This window comes from Euphorbia lathyris, chromosome 4, assembly GCF_963576675.1.
Source record: "Euphorbia lathyris chromosome 4, ddEupLath1.1, whole genome shotgun sequence".
NCBI classification, from domain to species: Eukaryota; Viridiplantae; Streptophyta; class Magnoliopsida; order Malpighiales; family Euphorbiaceae; genus Euphorbia; species Euphorbia lathyris.
In genome coordinates, this window is record NC_088913.1 from 65,919,714 (window position 1) to 65,940,772 (window position 21,059).

Sequence of the window (21,059 nt, forward strand, 5' to 3'; positions counted from 1 at the left end):
AATGCTAACGATTTTGTTTCCGATGAATTCCAAATTGGCTAACTGATGTCTTCATTCAAGATGATTTATCATGTCCTATTAATGCATAGTTTTTTTAGCTCAAAAAAAATACTAAATATTTTAGATATAATTGATATTTGGAATGGTTAAAATGATCGTTAATAATAATTTGATAAATAAGATTTTAATAATTGTAATTATATATATTTAATAATGATTTATAATAAATTATTAAAAATTAATTTTCTGTTTTTAAAATTAATTTTGAATGAATATTCTATATAAAAAACATTTAATTTTTAATATAAATAATTAAATATATTTTTTTACGCTACTGTCCAAAAGTTGTAGGAATCCTAATATGAGATTCTTGCAAGAGATACTCGTTACAATGTCTATAACGTCATAATAATAAGTTAATTAAATAAATAAATAATTCATTCTTTAACCATAGTTCAAAAACAGGATGCAGGCTATCCATACTTTCTTAATAAACAAAGTAAGGAGTATTTGTTGGATTTACCCTTCATTGTAACTGGAATAGATCTGAACCATTCAATATTTTATAAACGTTTTAGAGGAATTTAACTTGTTGACTTACTGTTCCGGTTACCTTCTTTTCTCCAACTTTATTCACACAAAAGTAGACATCGTTCTGTACTCCTCCTCAACTCCTTCCCTAATTCTTCGATCTTCATCAATTGCTCTTCTCAACTCTCTCCTCAACCCAACTGACCTCCATCTTCTAAATTTAACTCTACCGCCAAACTCATCCATCTTGAAATTCTTTTATTTTATATGAATCTTGTTGGGTTTAGCTTCTATTTTGAAATTGATCCTCCAACTCGTAATTCAATCGCATCTTTTGGGCTTCCATAATTCTGGTAAGTTTCATTTCCAATTTTAAATCTGAATTCGATAACTTATGATTGAAATTCTTCTTCTTTTGTTTGAACCTCGTTAGGATTAGCTTTCCTAAAGAATCTTTTGCCAATTGAAATTGATGCTCGAAATCTTTGAATTGGAGAGGTATCTAGAGATTGAAGGATGCCTGTTCATGGGCTTCATCAAACAAGTATCTATGATTTCTTACTTGAACTCGCCTCTGTGAAACCAGATTGTATCGATGGAATTGTTTGGCCCTTTCATAATTCTAGTAAGCTTTTAACCCCTTCATCTAATTAAGATACAAAACAATAAGCCTTGGTTATTTTACTGCAATTTTGAGTTTGCTGTAGTAATGAGCTGTTGAATGATTTTTATGTATTGATCTAATATTGTGTTGTGAAAAATAGGATTGTGGAATCAAAAGTCCTCTGCTAATTTTTAAAACTCAATTGTTATGAAACTGTCTTTGAATCCTACTTGACTACCTATGCTAAATCAGTTTGCAATATGTTTAAGCTTAATTAAATGCATTAGTTGTTGCCAGCACACATCCTAATTTTTTGTTGTATGATGGTGCTTCTCATTTATACTGTCAGTTGAACGTACCAAATTCACACCACATTTATGTACTTTTGTTATCAAATTCATACTGGTGTGCCTCAGATTGAACTTCATCTTGAGCACAAAGCTTTCACTTGTAACCTTACTTCTATTTGAAGGGGGCAATTATAAACTAAAAGAAGAAGCTGGACCTCTTAATTTCTGTGTTATGAGGTTAGAACTCTCTTTGACTGAGTTGTTATTAACTCCTAGCAAAATAAATAATACCCCTAACAAACAAGAAAATTCAAACTATTGACAGAATCATATGTAATGGTTCATAGAAAAAACATAGCTATGCTAATTTGACAAAAAAAATAAATAAATTACAAGTTATTTTTGCAAATTAATAATGTGTAGCAAGCGTTCAATTTGACAGGTTGTTAGACATGTGGAGAACTGGAACGTGTCGGCACTTGAAGCAGTAGGCCAGATATTCACCCCTAGCTTTAGAAGACCAAATGCTAGAACTTAAGCAAATTTCTGAAACTCTGAGGGTATTATAAGGTTCTCCATAGGGCCTGATGAAACTATGTTTGTGGTTAGCTTAGTTCTAGTTATATTCATGTGGTTAGCTTAGTTGTAGTTATAGACTAAATATGAATAGTAACTAATTAAGGTAGTTTCTTAGTTGTTTTTTTTTTCTACTTTTTACAATGCTTTACTATAATTATAAAGGGCATGAAGCATAGGATTAACATGATGGTAGTTTATACCCAAAAATAAATTACTTTAATATCAGTGTTTGAGAATTATTTAAGCATGATGATGATAATATACGAGGAATAGCGCATGGGCATGCATGATTATAATAATTTTCTGCTACTGGAATAATGAATCACGACAAAAAAACAGGCTTTTAACAACACTTTTGTAACAACGGTTTTATAAACTGTCTTATGGGATCAACTAAAAAAGCCCAGAATATTAATTGGCCCTGACTAATATAAATCCACATGTTATATAGGCGTTGTAATCCCTAATCCATAACACATTCTTAACTTCATATCCCAGTCTCAAATTGTTAGCTCGCCAAACTCCCGATCCCGTTCGTTAGACTTCCGATCACCGTTCGTTAAACTTACCTTTCGCTTTTCTCCATTTCCCTTTCACCGTTCTCTGTTTGCCTGTCGTGGTCGAAGTTTTCTGATGGGCTTCCTTTTGTTCCTCAATACTCAGTCTCTGTCGTTCTTGTTCAACACTGCTTCTGGCTTAGACATTTCTTACTGAAACAGGATCAAAAGCACTTCTAGCTGATTCAACAAAAGGTAAATAGTAGCAACAACGGTCTAATGTAGTTGAAGTTAGATAAGGTTCTACATTAATATTATATTTTGTAAAGTCGCACAAGCAAATACCTATATTTTCTTCCGATCATATTGATGATAAGGAAATCCGATTTTGATAAGGAATTACCTAGTTTCACAAGCTTAACTAAACAGCATATATACTGTCTCTGCAGGTTGTAATGGTTGATTTTTTCATGGCTCATCAAATGTGTAGCTAGGTAGCTTCAATTTTAAAATAATTTCATACTATATACATATATGTGCAAGGCTTTTTCCTGTGAAAAGACCCTCAGATTACAAATTTATGGTGTTTCCTTGGTGCATAATGTGATGAAATCGTTAGTTTCTGATGTTGAAGTGAATTAATTTTGATGTTGAAATGAATTAATGATTCGAAAATGTTCATGGTGCATGAAGAATATGCTTAATGGTGCTATGCTCTGCTTACATTAACACTAGACTAAAGTATTGCCCTTTTAATGCAAGAATATCTAACTATATATTTTAAGCTGAAAGACTTCCTAAGAGTCCTTGTAGATTTCTCTGTCATGAATTTGTTCTTTTTTTATGAGTAGATATTACTGCATTCAACACTACAATAGTTTGATATGTGAAATATTGCCGACATGCAAATGTGAAAAAATATTTCCACTATCGGTTGAAATTCAGATGCAGCATATGAATCTGAAAATTATGTTAACAGAGGAATTTAATGAGCTTGTGGTCCCAATAATTGAAAATACTGCTAACGAAAGGGGACTCAGAATTATCAAGGAGGTAAATTAACTCCCAAATTTTCCTCTTGTTTCTATTAATTCACAAGTCTGTTGGAAATTTAGCTTGTATTGTTGTTGCTGTGATACTTTGTCCCTTTACAAATCATTTAATGTTCTTTATTTTTTAAAGGGTTATGGTGCAAAAATACCCCTAACGTTTTGAGTCAGGAGCAATTTTACCCCTAACGTTTGTAGCCAAGAGCAATTTTACCTCTAATGTTGATAAATTGGATCAAGTTCAGAAATAATTCATCAAACTATCTTCTCGGACATGAATCTTATCATCTACACTTCACATGTACGTCATTTTATCAGTAACAAATCATAAACATATGCTGGGATGTGAAAAAAATAAAAAATAAAAAAAATATACTGTCTTTGTACGAATTAGACAAAAAAAAATTCAAACAATTCACCGAATTTATAAATATTAATCTCCAATTCTATTATTAAATTATAAAAAACATGAAATCCTTTTTTTTTAGAATGAATTGATATGCAATTGGTGCAAAATAATGAATGAAAATATCTGTGTTTTATAATAGTGTCTTAAATTGACCCAAATTACTAACGTTAGGGGTAAAATTGCTCTTGGCTACAAACGTTAGGGGCAAAATTGCACCATTTTAGACGTTAAGGGTAAAATTGCTCCTGGTCCAAAACGTTAGGGGTATTTTTGCACCTTAACCCTTTTTTAAATAAGCAAAGTTCTTTGACATGTGTCTTTGTTTTACAGCTTCATATCAATGTGTTAAGCTAAGCTATGTTAAAAGAAACAATACTTTTTTATGGTTATTTAATTCCTTAAGAATCATTGAATTATTAATATAGAAAAACACATGTTTACAAATTAAAGGTTCATTTGAGTGATAAAGTTCCAAGCCGTATAAGCTAGATATCTAAAGTTAGTAAAGACAACAAACTTAAATTGAAGAGAAACCATTTAAAAACTGCTTGAACAACCTCGAACTAATTAATCGGATTAAAAATATGTCTAACGCGCACCTTGTTAATGAGTCTCTCAAAAGCTTGAGTACCATGTTGTTTCATATATTCCAAGAGAAGATGCATGCTCCTATTCTACTTTGCTGTAAACACATATTTTGTGAAGATTGTGTATCAGAATGGTTAGTTAATAATATTCTTTTATGTTTCGTTGTTAGTATCATTTTGCTTAGTGACATTCTGATTTCAGGTTTGAAAGAGAGAGAATGTGCCAGTTGTGCAGGGCGTTGGTGAAACCTGCAGATCTGAGATCATTTGGTGATGGATCAACCACTTTATTCTTCCAGATATTTTAAATTCTTCTATGGTAAAAATTGAAGGAATTCTAACCCAGACCGAGATGGAGAGATGTGGTGCACATGTAAAATGTAGTTAATCAAAAAAATGAAACTAGTACAGTACAGTACAAATAGATGATGATAGGTAGGTTGTGTTACTTTTACGAAGAGAAAAGGTCGAGTGTATCTTTCAAGACAAAAAGGTCTTTGTAGTTTTTAAATAAATTGTTGATTGTACTAAGAGTTTTTGAATGACATAAGCTTATTTGCTACCAATGACAACATCTTATAATCTAAAAAAAACAATTTTTATCATTATTGACCAGCAATCCAGTTTCGTCGTAACAGATGACATGACCTTTAAAAACATTAGCGACAAAAAATTTTTGTCCGAAAAGTATAAAGTTGATTACCGATGGTTACACGAATTACAAACGGATTACGGACGACATTTGTGTTTGTAAATCTTTTCTTGAAGCGTTTGAAAATCATTGTAGAGGCGGTTTAAACCGCATTTAGGAAAACGTCTCTAAAAAAACCTTATCCCGATGTTTGAGAAAAACCAACGGTAATATAGCAACAGTGGTAATTACAACACTTTTTCGACGGTTATGAAAACCAGGTAAAAATATAGAGACAGTTAAACGTCCTAAATTGAAATAAAATCGTCGGTAAAAACCTTTTTTTTTTTGTAGTGAATTGCCTATTTGATTTATTGTTTTGTCCTTCCATCTAACAAAAATGTCAAATTAAGAGTCAGAATTAATGGAAGGCTTTGGTATGGAATGTTAATTGTTTGTATGTAAGTGAATTAAGGTAATAACAATCATTAAAATAGACACATGCACGACATGTTAGATAAATTTTTCAAGTGAATTGAAAATTTTAGATATAATTTTTCAAGTGAAATTTACGTAAATCCTTTATTTTTAGACATAATTTACGTAAAGTTTGATTAAATTTACGTAACCTTGTTATTTTATAACAAAAATCCACAAATATTAGATCTCGACATTTGAGGCGGTTTCATTTGTGAAATGAGCGTACTTTTAGACTCCCCTAATCGTGGGCTACCTCGTGATAGTCTCGGTTCGCAATTCCGGCATCTCCGGTGAAGCTCCGGTGGCCGACCACCGCGCTCCGGCGAAACTCCGGGGAGCCAGTAACGGGTCAGTTAGGACCCGAACAAATTAATTAGTATTTTGGGACAAGAGGTAAACTTAATTGCTTACGTTTATATATATATATATATATATATATATATATATATATATATGTTTATGTAAGTGTCTATTAATACTTTGTCATCGAATAATTAAATGTATGTTGAATGAATACTCAGTATTTGGGCTATTATTTAATTGGTACTTGATTTATATATATGATGAATTGATACGTGGAGTTTCAAATGTTCTCTGTATGGTTGAATTTATTGAAATAAGGTCTTGTTCCTTTTAAAATCATGTTGCTCATGTATTTACCTATTGAGGTATTAGCTGTGAAATCATACCATGATAGAATTGGAATGTATATGAGTTTAGAAGTTTATAAATTACGAAATTGTATTGGATTATGTTTGAGTTAGAACAAAACATAAATAGCTAGCTTCGGTGAGTATATTCAATGGTCTGGAGGTTTGTTGATACTGTGATCACAGGCACCTGGGTATGGTGTTATTTTACTCTAATTGAGTTTATACTGTGTCCTGAAATTGGGGGCGATAGCAGTACCGTATTATTGAAGAATAAAAAAGAAAAAAAAAAGAAATCATTACGAGGTTAAAAATGTACTATTGTTAACCATGGGACCATTGAGTATATTTCATTTAAGTCTAGCTGGGCCCTTAATAATAAAGATAATAAACTATAATTTTGTTGTTTGAAGTAAATCGAGTCACATACGAGATGATATATTTATATCTTATTCTTGATTGATGATTTTGATTTATTAAATGTTAAGATATATGAAATTAATTATATATATATATTTATATAAACGTAGGTAATTATGTTATTGAGTAGGCAGCTCACCCCTTGCGACGTTGAAATTTTCAGGCTAAGTTCAGAGGTTCTCCTAATTGCTAGATTTGCAGGTTTACCCTGCATTCAGGCTGGCCAACACAAGCGTCTTACTCTCATTAGAAATTTTATGGACATTATTTAGGATTTAATGTATTGCTAAACTAGATTACTTTGTTTAGATTAAGTGAATTTTTATTGATCGAGTACATTATTTTATTGATTACTGAACCTTTTGAATATTGAATTTTGATAGGCGATAATGAACAAGGAGACTTTATTTGATTATATTGCTCTATATATGCAATTATGATAATTAATTGGGTTTGTGTGTATTTTTAATGTAACCCGGGACGGGGGTTACATTTAATGGTATCAGAGCGTCAGTTTTACGATTCCTAGGGAGTATTAGAGATAGTACGACATTTATAGGATCTAGAACATGACATAAATATGCATGCATTAACGTGGTATTTAATATTAGTGTTTTCACATTTTAGAATCATGTCATTCAACGAGAATGATAGTCCTGGCCAGACGTCGATAATATATTACATTATTAGAGTAGCATAATGGAAGCATGATAGGCCATAATTTTCCTTGCTTTTTTTTCGAGATGATGTTTGATAAGGAATTTCGAGGACGAAATTTTTTTTTTTGAGGGTAGAACTGTAACATCCGTAATTTTATAATGATTATTTTGTAATTTTTATATTATATTATGTAATTAGAATTACAATTTTAATAATAAATTAGTACTACTTAACTATTGTTTTCAAGTTTTATAATAGTAATAATAATAATAATATTATTATTATTATTTTATTTTATTATTATTATTATATTATTATTCTTATTATTATTGAGTGATCTCATTTAGGTTTATTATTATTAATATCATTATAATTAGAGAGGGTTGGGAAGAAAAGGTTTTCTTTTTGGTGCAGAACAGAAGTTCCTCATTCGGCAGGCAGCTTCCAATTTCTTTTCTTTTTTTTATTTTAATTGGGTTCGTAACTTCTTATTCCGACCACCTTTTCAAACGAAAATTATACCATTAGATTCCTTATTTTGTGAGCAAGATTTTGAGACCACTATTGATATGACCGGAGTGAGTATTTTTCACCGGAAAAATATTAGATCTCGACATTTGAGGCGGTTTCATTTGTGAAATGAGCGTACTTTTAGACTCCCCTAATCGTGGGCTACCTCGTGATAGTCTCGGTTCGCAATTCCGGCATCTCCGGTGAAGCTCCGGTGGCCGACCACCGCGCTCCGGCGAAACTCCGGGGAGCCAGTAACGGGTCAGTTAGGACCCGAACAAATTAATTAGTATTTTGGGACAAGAGGTAAACTTAATTGCTTACGTTTATATATATATATATATATGTTTATGTGAGTGTCTATTAATACTTTGTCATCGAATAATTAAATGTATGTTGAATGAATACTCAGTATTTGGGCTATTATTTAATTGGTACTTGATTTATATATATGATGAATTGATACGTGGAGTTTCAAATGTTCTCTGTATGGTTGAATTTATTGAAATAAGGTCTTGTTCCTTTTAAAATCATGTTGCTCATGTATTTACCTATTGAGGTATTAGCTGTGAAATCATACCATGATAGAATTGGAATGTATATGAGTTTAGAAGTTTATAAATTACGAAATTGTATTGGATTATGTTTGAGTTAGAACAAAACATAAATAGCTAGCTTCGGTGAGTATATTCAATGGTCTGGAGGTTTGTTGATACTGTGATCACAGGCACCTGGGTATGGTGTTATTTTACTCTAATTGAGTTTATACTGTGTCCTGAAATTGGGGGCGATAGCAGTACCGTATTATTGAAGAATAAAAAAGAAAAAAAAAAGAAATCATTACGAGGTTAAAAATGTACTATTGTTAACCATGGGACCATTGAGTATATTTCATTTAAGTCTAGCTGGGCCCTTAATAATAAAGATAATAAACTATAATTTTGTTGTTTGAAGTAAATCGAGTCACATACGAGATGATATATTTATATCTTATTCTTGATTGATGATTTTGATTTATTAAATGTTAAGATATATGAAATTAATTATATATATATATTTATATAAACGTAGGTAATTATGTTATTGAGTAGGCAGCTCACCCCTTGCGACGTTAAAATTTTCAGGCTAAGTTCAGAGGTTCTCCTAATTGCTAGATTTGCAGGTTTACCCTGCATTCAGGCTGGCCAACACAAGCGTCTTACTCTCATTAGAAATTTTATGGACATTATTTAGGATTTAATGTATTGCTAAACTAGATTACTTTGTTTAGATTAAGTGAATTTTTATTGATCGAGTACATTATTTTATTGATTACTGAACCTTTTGAATATTGAATTTTGATAGGCGATAATGAACAAGGAGACTTTATTTGATTATATTGCTCTATATATGCAATTATGATAATTAATTGGGTTTGTGTGTATTTTTAATGTAACCCGGGACGGGGGTTACATTTAATGGTATTAGAGCGTCAGTTTTACGATTCCTATGGAGTATTAGAGATAGTACGACATTTATAGGATCTAGAACATGACATAAATATGCATGCATTAACGTGGTATTTAATATTAGTGTTTTCACATTTTAGAATCATGTCATTCAACGAGAATGATAGTCCTGGCCAGACGTCGATAATATATTACATTATTAGAGTAGCATAATGGAAGCATGATAGGCCATAATTTTCCTTGCTTTTTTTTTCGAGATGATGTTTGATAAGGAATTTCGAGGACGAAATTTTTTTTTTTGAGGGTAGAACTGTAACATCCGTAATTTTATAGTGATTATTTTGTAATTTTTATATTATATTATGTAATTAGAATTACAATTTTAATAATAAATTAGTACTACTTAACTATTGTTTTCAAGTTTTATAATAGTAATAATAATAATAATATTATTATTATTATTTTATTTTATTATTATTATTATATTATTATTCTTATTATTATTGAGTGATCTCATTTAGGTTTATTATTATTAATATCATTATAATTAGAGAGGGTTGGGAAGAAAAGGTTTTCTTTTTGGTGCAGAACAGAAGTTCCTCATTCGGCAGGCAGCTTCCAATTTCTTTTCTTTTTTTTTATCTTAATTGGGTTCGTAACTTCTTATTCCGATCACCTTTTCAAACGAAAATTATACCATTAGATTCCTTATTTTGTGAGCAAGATTTTGAGACCACTATTGATATGACCGGAGTGAGTATTTTTCACCGGGAAAATATTAGATCTCGACATTTGAGGCGGTTTCATTTGTGAAATGAGCGTAGACTCCCCTAATCGTGGGCTACCTCGTGATAGTCTCGGTTCGCAATTCCGGCATCTCCGGTGGCCGACCACCGCGCTCCGGCGAAACTCCGGGGAGCCAGTAACGGGTCAGTTAGGACCCGAACAAATTAATTACTATTTTGGGACAAGAGGTAAACTTAATTGCTTACGTTTATATATATATATATATATATATATATATATATGTCTATATATATATATTTATATGTTTATGTGAGTGTCTATTAATACTTTGTCATCGAATAATTAAATGTATGTTGAATGAATACTGAGTATTTGGGCTATTATTTAATTGGTACTTGATTTATATATATGATGAATTGAGACGTGGAGTTTCAAATGTTCTCTGTATGGTTGAATTTATTGAAATAAGGTCTTAGTTCCTTTTAAAATCATGTTGCTCATGTATTTATCTATTGAGGTATTAGCTGTGAAATCATACCATGATAGAATTGGAATGTATATGAGTTTAGAAGTTTATAAATTACAAAATTGTATTGGATTAGGTTTGAGTTAGAACAAAACATAAATAGCTAGCTTCGGTGAGTATATTCAATGGTCTGGAGGTTTGTTGATACTGTGATCACAGGCACCTGGGTAGGGTGTTATTTTACTCTAATTGAGTTTATACTGTGTCCTGAAATTGGTGGCGATAGCAGTACCGTATTATTGAAGAATAAAAAAGAAAGAAAAAGAAATCATTACGAGGTTAAAAATGTACTATTGTTAACCATGGGACCATTGAGTATATTTCATTTAAGTCTAGCTGGGCCCTTAATAATAAAGATAATAAATTATAATTTTGTTGTTTGAAGTAAATCGAGTCACATACGAGATGATATATTTATATGATTGATGATTGACTGTTTGATTTATTAAATGTTAAGATATATGAAATTAATTATATATATGTATTTATATAAACGTAGGTAATTATGTTATTGAGTAGGCAGCTCACCCCTTGCCACGTTGAAATTTTCAGGCTAAGTTCAGAGGTTCTCCTAATTGCTAGATTTGCAGGTTTACCCTGCATTCAGGCTGACCAACACAAGCGTCTTACTCTCATTAGAAATTTTATGGACATTATTTAGGATTTAATGTATTGCTAAACTAGATTACTTTGTTTAGATTAAGTGAATTTTTATTGATCGAGTACATTATTTTATTGATTACTGAACCTTTTGAATATTGAATTTTGATAGGCAATAATGAACAATGAGACTTTATTTGATTATATTGCTCTATATATGTAATTATGATAATTAATTGGGTTTGTGTGTGTTTTTAATGTGACCCGGGACGGGGGTTACACCTCGCGTATAAAATAGCACCAATATAGGCTTAACGTTTACAAAATAATACGAATTTAAGTTTAACGTTTACAAAATATATCCAATTTAAGCTAAACCTCACAATTAGTCATATTATATTCTTTTCCTATTAATTTTATATGTTATTTTTTTATTTAGTTCTATTTTCTTATTTATTATAATACAATTAATTATTACTCTTACTCATTAAGATCTTATATTTGTTTTTCATCCGTGATTCCACAACTCCTAAATTTCATGGACTTACTTATGTAATATATGCAAACTAAAAGTAAACGGATTTCCACAAAATTACAAACACTAGTTAAAATGATAGTTAAAATAATATTGATATATGACCATATTAGCACATAAAATGTCAATTGTCAACTGACAACTCATCCAAAATGCATACAAAATGTTACCATACAACCACACAAAATCCAAGGTGCCTAATATCAGTTTCTTAATTTGTATCATGCTATAAAAATAAAAATATTTTTTTGACACGATTTAAATTGGATATATTTTGTAAACATTAAGCTTAAATTCGTATTATTTTATAAACGTTAAGCATGTATTTGTGCTATTTTGTACATGAGACCTAAATTGATACGTTTTGCAAACTTTAACGGATGACGTGTCACGTTCTGTTAGTAATTGCTAAATTGATGTTATGTTGTAAGCGTTGGGCCTAAATTGATATTATATTGTAAACGTTAAGCCTATATTGGTGCTATTTTGAACGTGGAGTCTAAATTGGTACCCAAAAACCTTAAGCCTATTTTAGCACCTTATCCCTATAATTAATGATTTACTCACAAACAAATCATGATTAGATAATTTTCTTAATGAACCAAGTTCAAAAAGAATTTTGGGCTCCAAACAAACTCGAAGCTCGGCTCAAAATCGTTTATTTTCTAATAAGCTCAGCCGAATTTGAGCAAGTCAAAGCTCGGCTCGAATTCGAGCTCGTTAATTTTATAGTGAACCGAGTTTGAACAGGCCAAAGCTCAGCTGCTCGATTACAGCTTTAGGTGTAAGAGTGTCTTGTGTCAAACTTAGGTATAGTTAAACCAATCTGATTTCATGAATAATTTGCTAGGTTAATAATACATGGGTTGGGTTGAGTTGATTTGAGTTTGGGCAGATTTATTGGGTTGGGCCATTTTTGTAAGACCGTAAATATAAACTCAGTGGATCTAAATAAATCGGCCTCCCTCCTTTTACTTCACTTTTGCCGCTTATTTTTGCCGCTATGCAACTCTCCTGTTTATTCCTTTGGCCACTTTTCTCTCTCTAGCAGCAAAAAGATCACTATTCAATCATATCAGGTAAATTTGTTTTCTCATATCGCTCTATTTCACATTCTTTATTAACTAATCATTAGAAATTAACATCGATTTAGGATTTATTTAATTTTGTTAGAAATTGAAAGAAATAAGAAAATACAAACCGAAGATCAGAGAAGCTTTTGTGCCTTTTTTATCTGTTGAAATTGAAAGTAAAGAGAAGTGCCTATATATAGGCTTACAGAGAAAACTGAAAAGCTAGAAAATCTCTCAACAAATTAGAGAGTTATTTGAGGAACTACAACTCAGAAAATCAAGGAACAAATATATGAAAAACTACTGCAGTTGAAAGACTAAGTCAATTAAAAGACTAAGTCAGGTTTGAATTAATTCTCGACAGCCCCTCTTAATTCAAACCTGCAAACACCAAGCCTGGACCTGAGATACACATGTTTTTCAAGAGGAAGTGACTTAGTGAGTATATCAGCAACTTGCTCCTGTGTACTGCAGTGAAATAAGCCAACTTGTCCTTCAGCCACAAGATCTCTAATGAAGTGAACACGAATACTGATATGCTTGGTTCTGCTATGGAATGATGGATTTTTTGTCATGAAAATTGCTGACTTGTTATCACAAAAAATCTGAGTTGCTTCTCTTTGTTCAAGACCAACTTCTTCAAGAATTCTTCTCATCCATACCGCCTGACATGCTGCTGAAGTTGCTGCTACGTATTCACCTTCTGAAGATGACAAAGCTGTTGTTGCTTGTTTTTTTGAGCTCCAAGAGATGGCACCTGAACCAAGATTGAACGCATAACCTGATGTACTCTTCCGATCATCCAGACACCCAGCCCAATCGTTGTCGGTAAAGCCAATTAATTTGAAATTAACAACTTGGCTGTACCATATTCCGAAGTCAAGTGTTCCAGCAATGTAACGTAGGACTCTTTTTGCTGCTCCAAGATGATGCTTTGTTGGAGAATGCATGAACCTGGAGATTACCCCCACTGAATAAGAGATATCTGGTCGAGTGTGTGTTAAATATATCAGACCTCCCACTAAGCTTCTGAAATAACTTGCATCAGCTTGTTCAGTCCCATCTTCAAGCTGCAATTTCTCATTTAAGTTCATTGGTGTAGCTGCAACTTTACAATTGAGCATGTTAAACCTCTTAAGGAAATCAGTGGCATATTTCTTTTGATAAACAAAGATTCCATCAGGGACTTGCTTCACTTCTAAACCAAGAAAAAATTGCAGCTCACCCAAATCTGACATCTCAAATTTGTTCTTCATACAAGTTTTGAATTCTTTAATAAAAGAAGATGAGCCCATGTAAATAATATCATCTACATAGAGGCAAACAATGAGAGAGTTTTTACCATCTTTCTTCAGATAAAGTGTGGGCTCATTCTTACTCCTCTCAAAGCCATTCTCTTGAAAATAAGAATCAATTTTGCTGTACCATGCACGTGGGGCCTGCTTTAATCCATAGAGAGCTTTCTTCAACTTGTACACCTTTTCTTCTTCACCATGAACAACAAAACCTTCCGGTTGGGTTACATAAACTTCTTCTTTTAACTCACCATTTAAAAAGGCAGACTTAACATCAAATTGATAAACTGTCAACCTTAAATGAGCAGCCAAGGCTAAGAGAGTTCTCACCGTTTCAAAGCGTGCTACAGGGGAGAACGTCTCTTCGTAGTCGATACCTTGCTGCTGTGCGTATCCCTTGACCACGAGTCTCGCCTTGTGTTTCTGAATTTCTCCATCAGAATTGTACTTCGTTCTGAATACCCACTTGACTCCGATAACATTTTTCCCTTCCGGAAGATCTACCAATTCCCAGGTCGCATTCTTTCTTATTGCCTCCATTTCTTCCTTCATTGCCTTCCGCCATTCTTCTTTGTCAACAGGCTTCTCTGAAGTTTGTAGGATCATCGATGAACAAGGCTTGTGGAGCCTCATAAATCTCGTTTAAGGATCTGAATTTTCTTGGTGGAGTTTCATCATCTAAAGAGTTTCTACTGCTGGAGTTAGAAGATGTGGAGGCTGGATGGACAGAGTCATTTGATGAGTTGTAGCAATCATTTGATGAGTTGTTGCTATTGGAGCTCGAAGATATGGAAGTTGTTGAAGTTGAATTGACAAGTCCATGTGTATTTTGAAAGGCTTCATTTTCAGTTGTTACAACCTGGACGCCATTTGATTCATTATTCCATTCCCATTTTGCCTCTTCATCAAAAACAACATTCCTGCTAATAATCACTTTGCCACTAACCGGGTTATACAGCCTATATGCTTTAGATTGATTACAATAACCGAAAAAAATACATTTTGCTGATTTATCATCAAGTTTGCTGCGATTATGTGAATCAATTAAAGCATAGGCAATGCAACCAAAAATACGTAAGTGGCTTACCGAAGGCCTTCTTCCTCTCCAAGCTTCATAGGGAATCTGGTTCATAACAGCTTTCGTTGGAGATAGATTTAGAAGATAGATTGAAGTGGCTATTGCTTCTGCCCAAAAAACATTCGGTAGATTTTTTGCTGTCAACATGCTTCTTGCCATCTCTACCACCGTGCGATTCTTACGTTCAGCCACACCGTTTTGTTGTGGTGTGTAAGGTGCCGTCAATTCCCTGTGAATACCATTTTCTTCACAAAATACAGAAAAATCTTTAGATAAAAACTCACCACCTCTGTCAGTTCGAAGCGCCTTAATGAGTGTACCACTTTGCTTCTCAACATAGGCTTTGAACTTCTTGAAATTGGAAAACGTCTCTGACTTGAGTGATTGAAAGTACACCCAACTCATGCGGCTGTAATCATCAGTAAACAGCAGAAAATACCGACTCCCGCTAAATGATGCTGTCTTCATTGGACCACATAAGTCAGCATGCACTAATTCAAGAGGTTTAGATGCCCTCCAAGATTTTTCTACAGGAAAAGGACGCTTGCTTTGTTTTCCATAGACACACCCCTCACATAACTCAAGTGAATCAATTTGAGGCAGCCCACTCACCATTTCTTTTTCTCTCAACAATTTTAGACCCTTAATATTTAAGTGCCCATATCTTAAGTGCCACAATATTGACTCATCTTTTTCTTTGACAGCAAGAGCATGACTCTCTACACTAGAGATAGCAAGAGGAAATAATTTGTTTCTACTCATAGAAACACTAGCTACAACTTGACCAGATTTCTTTTCTTTAATTACACATGAATTATCATCAAATAACAGAGAAAAACCACTTCGCATCAACTGCCCAACACTTAACAGATTATGTGACAGAGAAGGACTGAAATAAACATCATATAGAGATTTGATATTACCATGGCCATTGTTTATTTTCACGGTACCTTTTCCTTCAACTTGCATCTGCTTGTTGTCACATATTCTCACCTTCAATTTGTAAGAATCATCAAGCTCCTCGAACAAGGATTTTTCGTTAGTCATGTGATTTGAACACCCGCTGTCTAAGTACCAAATTTCACTCATGATCTCTGCACCATCATGATAGGCCATGAACAACTTGGCCTCCTCCTCCTCTTCTTCTTCCTCCTCTTCTTGAGCCACATAGCTTGCTTGCCTTTCTCGATCTTTTCTCCAACAATCAGCTTGTATATGCCCAAATTGTTGACAATAATAGCATTGAACATTGCTTTTGTAGCTTTCACGTCCTCTGCCTCGGCCACCTCTTCCACGATAGCCTCCTCTGCCACGTCCTCTGCTGGACATCTCCCTTTTCACATGAAAAGCTTTTTCTTCATCTGGTTCATATTTCTTCAATCTTACCTCATGGGATTGTAGAGATCCCATTAGTTCATCAAAAGAATAAGTCGTCAGGTCTTTAGACTCCTCTATGGCCACCACTATATGATCAAACTTCGAATTTAGACTCCTCAACACCTTTGCAACAATGGTTTGATCTTTGATTTCCTCTCCATACGACCTCATTTGATTGACGATAGCATCTACTCTCGTAAGGTAATCCTGTACTGATTCTCCATTTTTCATTTGTAGAGTTTCAAAATCACGACGAAGGGATTGGAGCTTTACAGTAATCACCTTCAAGGAGCCTTGGAAGGCTGTCTGCAAGGTTGTCCAGGCATCTTTGGAAGTTTTTGCTGCTGAAATCTTCGTAAAGATTGACTTGTTCGGTTTGCATCTTGATGCTCCAGAATTCATAGGAATCTCCTTCGAAAACAGGAATTGCTGGTTGAGAAATATTCAGAGTGTTGTTTGCCATGAGTACGCCCAGCTACAATCGAACCTGGCTCTGATACCACTTTTGTTAGAAATTGAAAGAAATAAGAAAATACAAACTGAAGATCAGAGAAGCTTTTGTGCCTTTTTTATCAGTTGAAATTGAAAGTAAAGAGAAGTGCCTATATATAGGCTTACAGAGAAAACTGAAAAGCTAGAAAATCTCTCAACAAATTAGAGAGTTATTTGAGGAACTACAACTCAGAAAATCAAGGAACAAATATATGAAAAACTACTGCAGTTGAAAGACTAAGTCAATTAAAAGACTAAGTCAGGTTTGAATTAATTCTCGACAGTTCTGATGGAAGCTTCCGATTCAAAAGTGAAAACAGAGATGGAAGAATCAAATCCTAAGCTAAAACTGAAGCTTCTTGTTGACAAAAAGAGCGCGAAGGTCCTATTTGCAGAAGCTAACAAAGAATTTATAGATTTCCTTTTCAGCCTCATGTCTTTGCCATTAGGAACGGTTGTTAAGCTCCTAAAACAGGAGGCAATGGTTGGAAGTTTGGGCGATCTATTTCGGAGTATTAAATCTCTTGATGATACATACCTTCAATCAGCGGAAAATATAAAATCCATTCTGAATCCAAAACCTGCTATGATTGCCTTCAAAAACCCTCTTTTACTGTCCAATTGTGAATCTGTAAATAGGAAGGCATACATGTGTCTACAGAAGAGAACACATTCTTGTTCTGCTGTTGTTTATCATCCTTATATCTCTAATTTTTTTAACAAGGCTTGTCCTGATTGCGGACAATCGATGAACTATGAGGCGCAGTTAGTGGATTTGAATTCTGCAAATCAAGCGCCCGCTGGCGGTGGAGGGTTTGTGAAAGTTGTGGTGACTTATATGGTAATGGATAATCTAGAGGTGAAACATTTGTCTACTATTTCAAGTATTGCTTTGATTAATTCCTTCAATATTCGAGATCTTAATTCGTTGGAAGAGATAGTTGTTGATGTAGGAGCAACTCAGGTATTTTTTTAAAGAATAATTTCTTATACTGTTAGTTTAAGTGTTCACTTACATGAATCATGAGCCTATTTATTCTGAAAAATGAAGTGTTTCAATTTTTATTTTAGGCATTGAAACTTCTGTGTGCATCTTTGGAGTGCAAGAATGTTCTAACAAATGTTTTTCTTCGCAAGAAGGAGACCAGTTGAAATGAGGAATGTTTGATAGTGAATATAGTAATAGTTTATGTTTGTATTTGTATTAGAAAACTGCAATACTTTTTGTTTTTAAAGAATAGAAAACTGTAATACTGGTTACTAGTTTTCTTTATGTTGTGTGTGTAAAACCTAAATGTATATTGTAAAGGGTATTAGTCACAAAGAGTTACAAAGAGATTAATATATATATTTGAGTATTCTAATCTTACTATAACTCTATCACAAGTAAATCCTATTTAATTTGATATATATATTTGAGTATTCTAAGCTTACTATAACTCTATCGCAAGTAAATCCTATTTAATTTGAATTACATACATCATAGTGATATCTAACTAAAAGATAATTAGAGGGTCCAATTTATCATAGTAGAATTCTGAGATGGATATATGTATTAACAACCTCCCTTAAGTCGATATTGAGGACTCATCTAAAGTTGATCCCGAAATAGTGAAAAGCGAGTGCACAATAGATGTTTAGTCAAGATGTCCGCAACTTGATCATCCGTGGGAATGTGCAATCTGAAATCCGTTCGCTCTCCAAAGTTAAAAGAAGCGGAACATCAAAAGTGTGTAAATAAGCGAGTGCACGCATGTGGTATATTTCTCAAAACCCACTAAACACAATTTAAAGACTTATAATGCCGAAACCAATATAAACACTTCGAAATAAGTTTCCCACGTGGAATAGGAAAAAGCTCCTAAAGAAGAAAAGAGCCATTTTTTTACATATATACACATGGTAGGTTTAATCTCAAAGCCATTTCTCACAAAACAAGCACCAAACTTGGATTTTCTGTCGGGATGCACGAAATAAGGACTAGAAGTTTGTTGTGTAGGATCCACAAGAGCTGCCACTGAAAAAAATTATTCTCAGAGAATAAAGAAGAAACAAGAAATTATGACTGAAGAAAAAGAAATTGAAACGAGAATATGAAAACAAAATAGAAAAGAAGATTCTAAAATCAATAGTTTGTAAGATTCTTGCTTTGGAGAATTGAAATCAGAAACTATGTAGATTGAATTTGATGCAGAATGACTATTTTTTTTGATACCCTAATAACTTTCTACGGACAGAAGAAAGAAGAAAAGAGTATATTCAACTTAACATAAATACATTAGGCTTTGTTTGGTAAAAAGCTTTTTGGAGTAAAATTAGAGATTTAAGCTACTTTATAAGTTTTGACTAGTTAAACCTCTAATAATAGTGTTTAGTGAAGAGGTAGAGATGTTTGAAAAAGCTTATTTGATCCAAAAAGCTAATTTAAAAAAAAAACTTATTACTCCATCTCCTTTGAAGGACATTTTTACCCTTATGGCCCATTTGGTACGTTGTAATGTAATCAAAGTTGTAATGTAATCAAATGTGTAATTAATGGAATTGAATCATGATTACATTACCATGTTTGGTTTGCAAATGTTAATAAAATTCATAAAATATATCATTACATTCGTATGTTTATATTAATTACATATATATTTCATTTTTGTTTTTTTCCGTTTTTTTCATTTCATATTTTTTCGTGTTTTTCATTTTTTTTCTCGTTTTTATGTTTTTTTTTTGCATTTTTTTCTCGTTTTCGATTTTTTCACATTTTTCGTGGTTTTTCTCGTTTTACCATTTTCGTGTTTTTCATATTTTTTCTAGTTTTCGGTTTTTCACATTTTCGTATTTTTTCGGTTTTTATGTTTTCATGTTTTTTTCGTATTTCGCTGTTAGTAATAAAAATACATGGGCTAATCGTAATGAGGATTCATGTCTATTTTATTTGTAATGGCAATTACATAAATTTGAGAAGAAAAATTGAATGATGTAATGGTGATTTCATTACGATAAAAATGATATGACTAGCCAAACATGGTAATAAACCTCTATTGTAATGGTTATTCCATTACGACGTTCATTACAGCGTACGAAACAGGACCTTAATTACTAGTTTTTAATTCCAAATAAAGAGTATACCATGTTCTTATATGTCATTTGACATAAACAGTTATTAACAATTTACCAAACAAGTTTATACAATCGACTAGTCCAATCAGCTAGTCAAATCAGATAACGAAAAAGTAATCAGCTAACAGCTAATATAATCCGCTACTAGCTAACGACTATTTGCGAAACATAACCTTTATTTATACACAACTGGCCTTTATTACTCAAATACCTAAAATGCATAAAAACCCTCACTTATACGCTCAGGGTTGTTCTGATCTTTTAGAGGTCCAGGGCGAGATGATAAACTTGAGTCCCTTTATATATAATATTTTTTTTAAGTTGGAGGCTAGATGGATTTTTTTATTATTACAAGGGATAATATACAAATTTAGCTATATGGTTATTAAGAGAGAATAATTAGCGTTCACACACAAAATAGTATAATCTTAATTCTAATGTTCATCAGTTGGTATAGTTTCAAGCTTAATTGGTGAAAATGAGGTTTTTATATGTGTAATTTCATGTTCTATCCTCGCTCCAACCTCCATCATTCTGGTCACTCAATATGGTTTGAAATTGCACATTTAATGTCAATGAAAAAAAACTCTTTTTTAATCAACTACATTTGAAATTGCACTAATTCGTAAACGTTATGTTTAAGAATGTAATGTTTAAGAATGTAATGTTTTCTGCATAGAAATTAAATTCAATGTCCTCCAAAAAATCATATAATGCTAAGTTTATACTATAAGGTTTAAAAGATAAATAATTATTATTGGCCTTTTTGCATAACTAGGATAAAAAAATATCTTTATAGATATATACCACTAAAAATGAAAAATATAATCTAAATTTTTAATGTTTCTATAATTGTAAAACCCACCAATTGATTGTA

At 32.5% G+C, this 21,059-nt stretch overlaps 1 long non-coding RNA gene across 2 annotated transcripts; it reads left to right on the forward strand.

Annotated features, from left to right (window-relative positions):
• The first annotated feature begins 584 nt into the window (after positions 1 to 584).
• Positions 585 to 5,074, forward strand: LOC136225876 (uncharacterized). Of its 2 annotated transcripts, XR_010687349.1 has the most exons (4): positions 585 to 884; positions 965 to 1,156; positions 3,481 to 3,554; positions 4,749 to 5,074. It is a non-coding gene; the product is annotated as an uncharacterized lncRNA (long non-coding RNA). The 2 variants fall into 2 exon arrangements; XR_010687348.1 differs by lacking the exon at positions 3,481 to 3,554 and having other exon boundaries at positions 587 to 884.
• The last annotated feature ends 15,985 nt before the right edge of the window (positions 5,075 to 21,059 follow it).